Consider the following 9,327-nt stretch of genomic DNA (forward strand, 5'->3'; position numbering starts at 1 on the left):
ACAAATATATAGAATGTAATTTTACATTTTCAGTCTTATGAAAATGTATCATACTTGGATCTGGATGCCTGTATGGCTAAATCCTATTGTTTTAGTAATTATACAAAGTAACTTTGTAGTCGAGAATAGCATCCCCAGTAGTAGCATTAAAATGACTGGTCTTGATTTTGGCATACCCTCTAGCCATCCTAAACTTACCTCTCCCTCCGACTTCCGCCACTTAGCGGTCGCCTTAGGTCACCGGATTCCTCGAGAATATACCGAAGGAGCTCCCATTGAACTTGCCGCTCGTAAAAGCGAAATTGGCGTACAAAACTATGGTAAACTTGGAAGCGACTTGACTGGATGATAAGTAGAGTCCTTGAACGTTGCCGATTATATTCGATGTAGGATCGGGGCCGACTCTGAGCGGATCAGGCTGCGGAATGGGAGCACGGAGTCGTCTTTCTTGGTGAGGTTAGCACGGGCTACTATGACCGCACTGGGGTTTTGTCCGCTGAGGATATCGTGGAGGAAGAAGTGGAGATGAGTTACCTTCTCCACCTTTGAAGTTGGTGTGACTGTCTTGGAATAGTATTCGCCATAGACTGGTGCTATGGCGATTGAAATTTTCATTGTCAATGCAAATATCATCCTTTCTTCCATTTTTCTGCCCAATGTTGAATAATAATTGGTTTTTGCGCTTTCGATTGTGAAATCTATGTGGATTAAATAGAATTGGTGCTGGATTTTAAATATTAAAACTCCAGGATACCGTTACCAACTTACCATTTCCGCCAAAAAAACTAATTTGGAAATTTCAGACAATTTTAATTGATTGACATTTTATTGGATACAATTAATTAGTATATTTTTATTTTACATGATATAAAAAATATCATTTTGATAAATGATTAAAAATATTAATTTAATATTTAATTATTTTGAGGATATTATTTGGATAAAAAACCTAATTGTTGTAGGTTTTGTAATTATTGTTTGTACCAAGTATATTCCAATATAATACTCTATTGTTTGTATCCAAATAAATTTAAACTCCAAACACTACAGTAAAATTGATTTTTTGCGGCTTTTTTTTACCTATAGCGGCGTTTTTAAGCGTTGCAAAAAACATAACGCCGCAAAAAGTGCCGCTAAAGTTCGCGGCGTTTGTTAATGAAAAACGCCGCAATAGGCAACGATATATAGCGGTGTTTGTTGAACAAACGCTGCAATAGGTGCTGATATTTAGCGTCGTTTGTCTTACAAACGCCGCGATATGTTTTGAGATTTAGCGGCGTTTTTTGGATACAAATGTTGCTAAAGGTCTGGTATATAGTGGCGTTTTTAGGATGAAACGCCGCTAAAGATCTGGTATATAGCGGCATTTTTAGTATACAAACGCGGCTAAATGTTGATATATAGCGACGTTTGTTACAAAAAACGCCGCAATAGTTGTTAATATTTTATGGCATTTTTTTTATACAAACGTTGTTAAATGTATGATATATTGCAACGTTTTTTGTTACAAACGCCGCTAAATAACTCAGAATTTAACAAATTAAAAAATTATTGTCGATTACCCCAAATCTATTTTTTAACCTGTTCCATTATCCAACAAACATGACAACAATAACATCAAACTCTATATCCATAACAAGCAACATCAAATCCAATATAATAAATAAAAGTTTTCATTAACGTAATATAAGTTCAGTTAAACAACGTTCAATAACATTAACAGAATGCTGATAACATAAATGAGACTATGATGGTGGATTTTGAGGTTGAGTTTTATGTATCATATGCATAATATCATTGAGTCGTTTTTCAAATTTTTCACATCTCTGTTGATATGTTGCTTCTCTCTGTGCTGCAGCTGCTTCTCTTGCTTCATTTTCCGCTTTCAAGTTAGCCATTTGTTGATCCATCTTAGCCAACTTTTGTTTTAAACGACTAACTTCTAATTGGGAAGATTGAGACTGTGATGACATGTACTGTGATGAACTAGATCCAAAATATTTGGCGGGTGTAACAAATTATCCTTGACAATGCACCCGGCCATATCTTTCAGGATCCAAAACGTCATTAATAGCTCGGTTTTCAATGTCATCATCATTAACAAGACCTTGACTCTAACCAGTAGCATGATACTCCGTCCTTTTCTCCCTCAATTTTTCCTAAAAATAAGGTGAATAATTAATTAAAATAAAAAATGTCATGGTAGAAATATAAATAAAGTCAGGTAAATTTAAAACATCTACCCAATAAACGTACCATAATTTCTGCAGCTTCAGTAGTCATAGGAGGCCATCCTTCTTCGTACGTGTCATGTCGAATAGTTGGATTCGACCAACTTTAGAACCGGATGTATTTTCCTACAATGTACCATAATATAGTTACTATGAGTTAGTATGTACATGGAATACAAAAAACAATGTCAATAATCTATAATACCTCCTCATTAGCTATACAAGCAAAACTCTTCGATCCATCCGTGTGCGTAAACTTTTGATGTTGCCTGCTAGCAGCACCAACATGCTCTCGGTCCTACAATATCAAACAACCGCTTTTAATGATAATTTATAATTCGTTACAATTATTTCTGAAAAATACATCATACCTGTCATTTTTGTGAACTCCAAAATCTGACTGCATCTTCCCATTGTTACCTGAGCATTCCATGTAGAACTGTTTGCAGCTTCTCTTCAAGGTTGAGATCATTCTTGAAGTATTTCTTCTTTAAGGAGCTCTTGTGGTCCCTCCATCTCTTCCCTAACGCTTGTGTAATACCCTAATTTTGACCGGACATTTTAATTTCATTTAAAGATGATCGGGAAATAATTTGAAGGTGTTGGTGCTCGATGAAGAATTATTTCAAATGATGAAGCGTGGAAGTTTGCTTTTGGAAGCTTTAGGTGCTCAATTGAAATTGTAATCGTATATGGAAATCGAGACACAAATTGAAATTCGATGCAAATTAAGTGTCTAAAGTCTATTTACATCTTACAAGCCCAACTAGAGTACAAATAATTACAACAACAATTACAAGACCCGAGCCCACAAAGCAGAGTAGGCCCAAGTTTGACCCAGTTTCAAGACCTAACCCATTTTGCATCATTTCCAGCTCCCACGTGCAGCCTCCCACATGAAATCTGCAAGCAAGCAACCTTAAGTCAAAACCAAACACATAACCCCGAAAATTAGGGGATGATTTCACGTAATCCCATCTTAATCTCAACAACCAACAAAGAAAATATGCAAGAAGAGGACAAGAGGCTTTCGGTGGAAAAAAGAAATAAAACGACCAAAAAACAGCAGTAAAGGAGGGGAAAAAAGTCGACCAGAAATCAACGTAGAAAACTGACGAACACGAGAGGGAGAACCACGAGCGGTTATCAAAAACAGAAAACAGTAGGGGACACGAGCAAAATATCAAATAGGGGAGCCATCAAGAACAGAACGAGAATTCACAACAGGAAGGGGGCTCGGTTTTCAACGGAACAGGGGGATAGCCATCAACCATTAGCAGGGAATTCACAGAAGAGGAAGGAAGACAAGACGGTTGCATTCTGAACAGAGGAGAGCAGAGATCGAAAAGGGGAAAATGGAGAGGACATCAATAGCTGCTGCTGCATCATAAGTTCAGATTCATATTGAATGTTTGGTCTGACGTATGAGGTATTTGATAATTCTATTCAATTATGGTTTTCAATGAAAACCAAATGTTGTTTCTGGTATATTCAATAGCATTCATCGGTTTATGTGCTCCTCAAAAAAGTGGTTTTTGAGGTTCGAGCATGGGTACAGGTTGTCGATTGTAAGCAAAACACGAGATTAGTGAGCTCTTATTAAATATCATTGAAAGTATTTAAAAACGATAGGCACCTTTTATTTAATTGGTTGAAGCAAATAATTGTTTTTTTTCTATCCATATTTTCCGTGAATCATGGTGTTCTGTGGGTGCACATGTATGTTAATATGTTGGTAGTATTGTGCCTGTAATCATCATAATTTTGAATGAAACTCTCTTTGGCTCCTTATTTTGATTAATTTCGTTTCTGTCCCTATTGAATGCTTTTGTAAAAAATGATGTTTATGCTTGGGGTTTTAATTATTGCTTTTGCTTATGTTGGTCATTAGTTTCTAGTTTTTCTATTTAGGTCACTGTACATATGTCGTTGATTTACATTTTGGTCCTGAAGTCGACTCTTGTTTGCTTCGTAATATGGTCTTTATCTTTTATGCACATTTGGCTTTAGTCCTGAATGCCAGGGGATTTATTTTCTTTCGTTTGCACATTCGGTCTTCTAGTTTTTGCATGTTATATTTTAGTCCTCGGGTAAAATCTTTTTTGTTTTTAATTTAGTTCTCAATTGTTGCGCGCATTTAGTTTTAGTCATTAAATCAAAATTTCCAAGTTTTTAATTTGATCTTCATATTTGTAAGTGTTTATTTTTTAGGTCATCAGTTTATGTTATTTTTCTTTTTTTGTTTGTTTCCGCATTTAGCATGTAATTTTGGTTAATTGGCGTTTTAGTCTTTAAATCTAATTTGTTGTGTTTTAATTTGATCTTTGTATTTCATGCTTATTTAATTTTAGTCATAAATGTTGGTTATTTTGTTTTTATCATTTAGACATTAGACCTTTAAATTTTTACATGTTGCATTTTGGTTGTGGGTATGTTTGGGTTTCTTATATTTTTAGTCCATTATATTAATCATAGTTTCATTTCGGTTTCATTATGTAATATTTTAGTCATATTTATGTATGATTTTTTTATATACACTTATATAGAGTTTATTAATCTTAGTTAAAATATATTTATTTATTTCTTTTTATTTGTAAATATTAATTTATTTTTTAATATTGATTAATATGTAAATGTTTACTTTTTAATTAAGTTTTGCATGATAGCCACATGTGCTTCACCGGACCTGGTTACATAATTTGATTAAGGGTAATACCCTTTTAATTTAAAATTGTCGGAATGCTTTTTCTTAACTCACTAGAAAGCTATTTTCGTTGATTTTAAAGTGTATCCCATCAGTGGCGCCAAAAGAATTTATTCATCACCTTAAAATTTGTGAATGAAAGAAAAAGAAATATTCGGTTATTTAAATTCATTGAAAAAAAGATCATTAGAACTCACCTAAAGGTCTAGTCTCAATATTTGTAAATAATTGAATATTCTTTATCTTTCTCATGGTTTGGTAACTTGAATTAAATCTATTTTGTTGCTATTGAATGTTATAAAATTTGCATTTTTGTTGTTTTAAGGGATCATAAATCAAATTAAATTCGAACTTGTGAAATTCGTTGCAAAGACATTAATTAATCGACTAGGTACCGATTTAGGGCGATGTGGGGATGCTAATCCTTCCCCACACGTAATCGACTCCCGAACCCGGATTTTGGTAATGTAGACCGCAAATTTGTCGTTTTCATTAAAATTATTTTTTTATAAAATGACAATGTTTTTGGGTGCCCAATCACACCCTAATCAAATATTAGAGGTGACTCCTCTAACCACATGTTTTTTATTGTAAAGGAATTTCCAAATTTTCGAAACGAGAGGTTTTATAAAATCACATTTTTTTTAATTGAAAAATCAATCGTAAAGAGAATAATTAAAAATGACATGGTTTTCGAAATCTCGCCCTCATGAAAAAGACCGTTTCGACAGCTTGCTTCACATAATCGTCAGAGACCTCTAAAGAAAATTTCTCCTATACAGCAAATAAGTGTGCACCATAAGTATACATTAGTATTGAATTTCTATAGATGAAACTATCATAAATACATTATTACCTTCACAAAATCCAAAGCCTGATTTTTGTTACTATTAGGCATTTCGCGCCACGACTCATAATTGATCGGTAACAGATTCGCATTACGTCCAACTATGCCTAAGTAGCCTGCTAGAAGACGTGATTCTGGGCCAATAGGTTGGCCGACATCGTTTCTTGAAACTATGACACGATGCCCAGGAGGAAGTTGATATAATTCCTTCAAAGTTGTACGTCCTCGAGTCTTGCGTGTTCCAGCATTTTCAACTATATAAGAAATTATTAAATGTCAGTTTTGAAAATGAACAAAGTATTAAATAAAGTTTCGATTATTACCTTGAATATATACTTCTTCTTCAACAGTTTCAGGAACTTCGGAAGACTCAGGTGCATTCGATTCCTCGTTATTTCTTTCTTCATGGTCTTCAGAAGCTCAAACAACCCGCAAATCAGTTATTTTCTGCTCGGCATGATATCTGTAATAAACAAACATGTGTAATAAAAAAACGAATTAATTAATGAATATATTGAAAGACAACATGTTAAAGGTTATAACATTATAAATAAATATATGAAGATATAAAATCGTAAGCATTCTTATATAATGTCAGGTGTCATAAATATCTTCATCAACGTCCTCCCGAACCCATTGAAATTGTGTTGTTTTTATGATAGTTTCATCTAAGTTTTGTGGTAGTAGAGGTAAACATTCTGATCTTGTTTCAATTTCATCTCTACTTCCATCCTCGATGTCTATCAAGTATCTGGGAGTATTTCGGAGCACAACATACCAACCGTATCCATTGGATAATGACAATAAAATACTTGTTTCACTTGAGAAGAAAATACATATGGTTTATCCATCAAATGTTGACCCGTATGAATTAATCGAGAGAAATTCACCATTGTAAACCCGAATTTATCTCTTTTTATGCATCTATTTACATTAACTCAATCACACCGAAACAGCACAACCTTTCGTTTTCCATAATAATCTAACTCAATAATGCCCGTAAGATTTCCATAATAATCGACCTCTCCCTCCTGCAGATTATTATCCCTGATAGTAGCATAACTTGTAGTTGACGAAGTAACTACGACTCCACAATTTTGTGTCCTCCTTATTCTTTCACAAGATTTCGTGTGGAACCTGAACCCATTAATGAGGAAGGTATTTTATCTTTTAACTATTATATTCGGACCTTGAGAAATCCATTTAACATCTTCACTAACTTCTCTCCCACTCCAAACCTATTACACATGAATGGTGAATTAATTTGCATTGATGTTGATATAAAAAGCAAGACATATATTTTTTATAAGTGTTGCGTAAGATTTAGTTTCTTACCGTCTGGCCTAACCATTCATGAAAAGTTTCTGTGAATAACTTATGTAGCTCTCGCTGATTTAATCTTCGGGAGAGTGCATGAGATCTCAAGACTTCTTTAAACTCACTATAAATTATATTATGTCGTTAAAAATTGATATATATAAAAGATTAGGAGATTTCATATAGCTTGGGTCCGAAAGACTTACGTGCGAAAGGGATCTATTGAATCATGATGGAAAATAACATATCGGTGTGCTTGTACCCAAGACGTGTCATCTAAGTGTGCAATTTCAACTTTCCCTAATGGTTGACCATAACTTCCAAACAAATAATGTTGAGGAAAGTTATCAGTACTTAACACATCATTTTGATTTGGTCTATTCCATCTTGTTTCAACATCTTCCAAATATCTAGAGCAAAATGTCATACATTCCTCTTCCAAATACCCTTCAGCAATTGGTCCTCCAGATATCGCTTATTACGACAATAAGACTTCAACTTGCCCAAGAACCTATACACAAAACAACATACTACGTAAATACATTTTATTAAAAGGTATAATCAGTAGTAATTTGAAACGTGTAATTCAATTAACACCTCTCTATAGGGTACATCCATCAATAGAAAACTGGTCCACCAACTTTTGCTTTATGAGGAAGATGAATTAGCAGATGCACCATAATTGTGAAGAATGAAGGCAGAAATATCTTCTCCAAGTTGCATGAAGTCAAGGCGTCTCGATCTTGTAGTTTATCAAGTTCTTCAACCATTATAACTTTCCCACATATGGCTTTCATTATATTAGAAAGTTCAATGATACAAGGCGTCACCTTACTTGACATGCAACCGCGAACAACTACTAGGAGTAAATCTTGCATTAATATGTGATAATCATGTGACTTTAAACCATAAAGTCTTCGATCTTTAACACTGACACATCGAGAAATGTTTGATGCATACCCATATGGGACCTTTATATCCTTCAACACTATGCAAAACACTTCTTTTTCTTCATTCGAAAGAGAAAAAAATAGAAGGTGACAAGAAATATCTTCCATTCGGATGTAATTACGGATGAAGATCATGCCGAATTCCCATCTCCACTAAGTCAAGTCGACTCTTAAGATTATCTTTAGATTTTCTGCCATAATTCAGAATAGTCCCGATAATATTCTCACAAACATTCTTCTCAATATGCATTACATCAAGATTATGTCTCAAAATATGCTTTTTCCAATAAGGCAACTCGAAGAATATACTCCTCTTTTTCCACAAGTCTACCTCATTTGGATCATCCTCTTCATCAGACTCATCATCAGTTTGTTCGTCAACTTCAACATCTTCATTGACATACTTTTACTTTTTCTTTGATCGTGTACTACTTGGTTGATTCATCTTTCCATAAGTAAAATTGATATTTTTCAACATTCTGAATATTTCAGAGCCGGTTATTTGGTCAGAAGCATTTCGAAACTCTTCATCACCATCAAACATATTTTTTTGACATCCAAATCTATGATTATCAGGTAACCACATACGATGTCTCATATAAGAGAACTTCTTTCCATTAACCAACCACTTCGAACATGTTTGTGCAGCACAACAAGGACAATCATAACGACCTTTGGTACTCCAACCAGATAAATTTTCATATGCAGGAAAATCATTAATTGTCCATAATAAAGTCACACGTAAATTAAAGTTCTCCTTCGTCAACACATCGTACGTTTCGACCCCTTCCCATAACTGTTTCAACTCTGCAATTAGCGGTTGCATGTAAATATCAATATCATTTTCGGGGCCTTTCTTGCCGGGGATTATCATGGATAACATGAAAGATGATTGTTTCATGCAAATCCAGGGAGGCAAATTGTATGAAACAAGTACAACAGACCAAGTACTATACGAAGTACTCATGATTTTGAATGGATTAAACCCATTAGTTGCAAAACTGAGCCTGATATTTCGAGGATCTCTCACAAAACTTGGATACTTATTGTCAAATGACTTCCAAGCTAAAGAATCTATATGATGCCGTAATAATCCATCATCGGTTCTGTCATCATGATGTCACCTCATAGACTCAACAGTCTTGGAGGACATAAACAATCTTTGTAGCCTAAGTATGAGAGGAAAATATCAGAGAATCTTGACCGGTTTCTTTCTTGATGGTGCTTGAGCTTCATCCTCAATAACATTTTCTGACTCCCTACTCATCCATCGAGATT

The 9,327-nt window shown here is 34.3% G+C and overlaps 1 long non-coding RNA gene and 1 pseudogene across 1 annotated transcript; both read right to left on the bottom strand.

Annotated features, from left to right (window-relative positions):
• Positions 1-91: 91 nt before the first annotated feature.
• On the bottom strand, positions 92-658 carry LOC120202255 (annotated as a pseudogene).
• Positions 659-2,255: 1,597 nt separating this feature from the next.
• LOC120202256 lies at positions 2,256-2,468 on the bottom strand. Its single transcript, XR_005523720.1, has 2 exons — positions 2,437-2,468; positions 2,256-2,357 (listed from the first exon to the last, which is right to left on the bottom strand). It is a non-coding gene; the product is annotated as an uncharacterized LOC120202256 (long non-coding RNA).
• Positions 2,469-9,327: the final 6,859 nt, after the last annotated feature.

Source organism: Hibiscus syriacus, unplaced genomic scaffold (assembly GCF_006381635.1).
Source record: "Hibiscus syriacus cultivar Baekdansim isolate YM2019G1 unplaced genomic scaffold, ASM638163v2 tig00008386_pilon, whole genome shotgun sequence".
Classification (NCBI taxonomy): Eukaryota; Viridiplantae; Streptophyta; class Magnoliopsida; order Malvales; family Malvaceae; genus Hibiscus; species Hibiscus syriacus.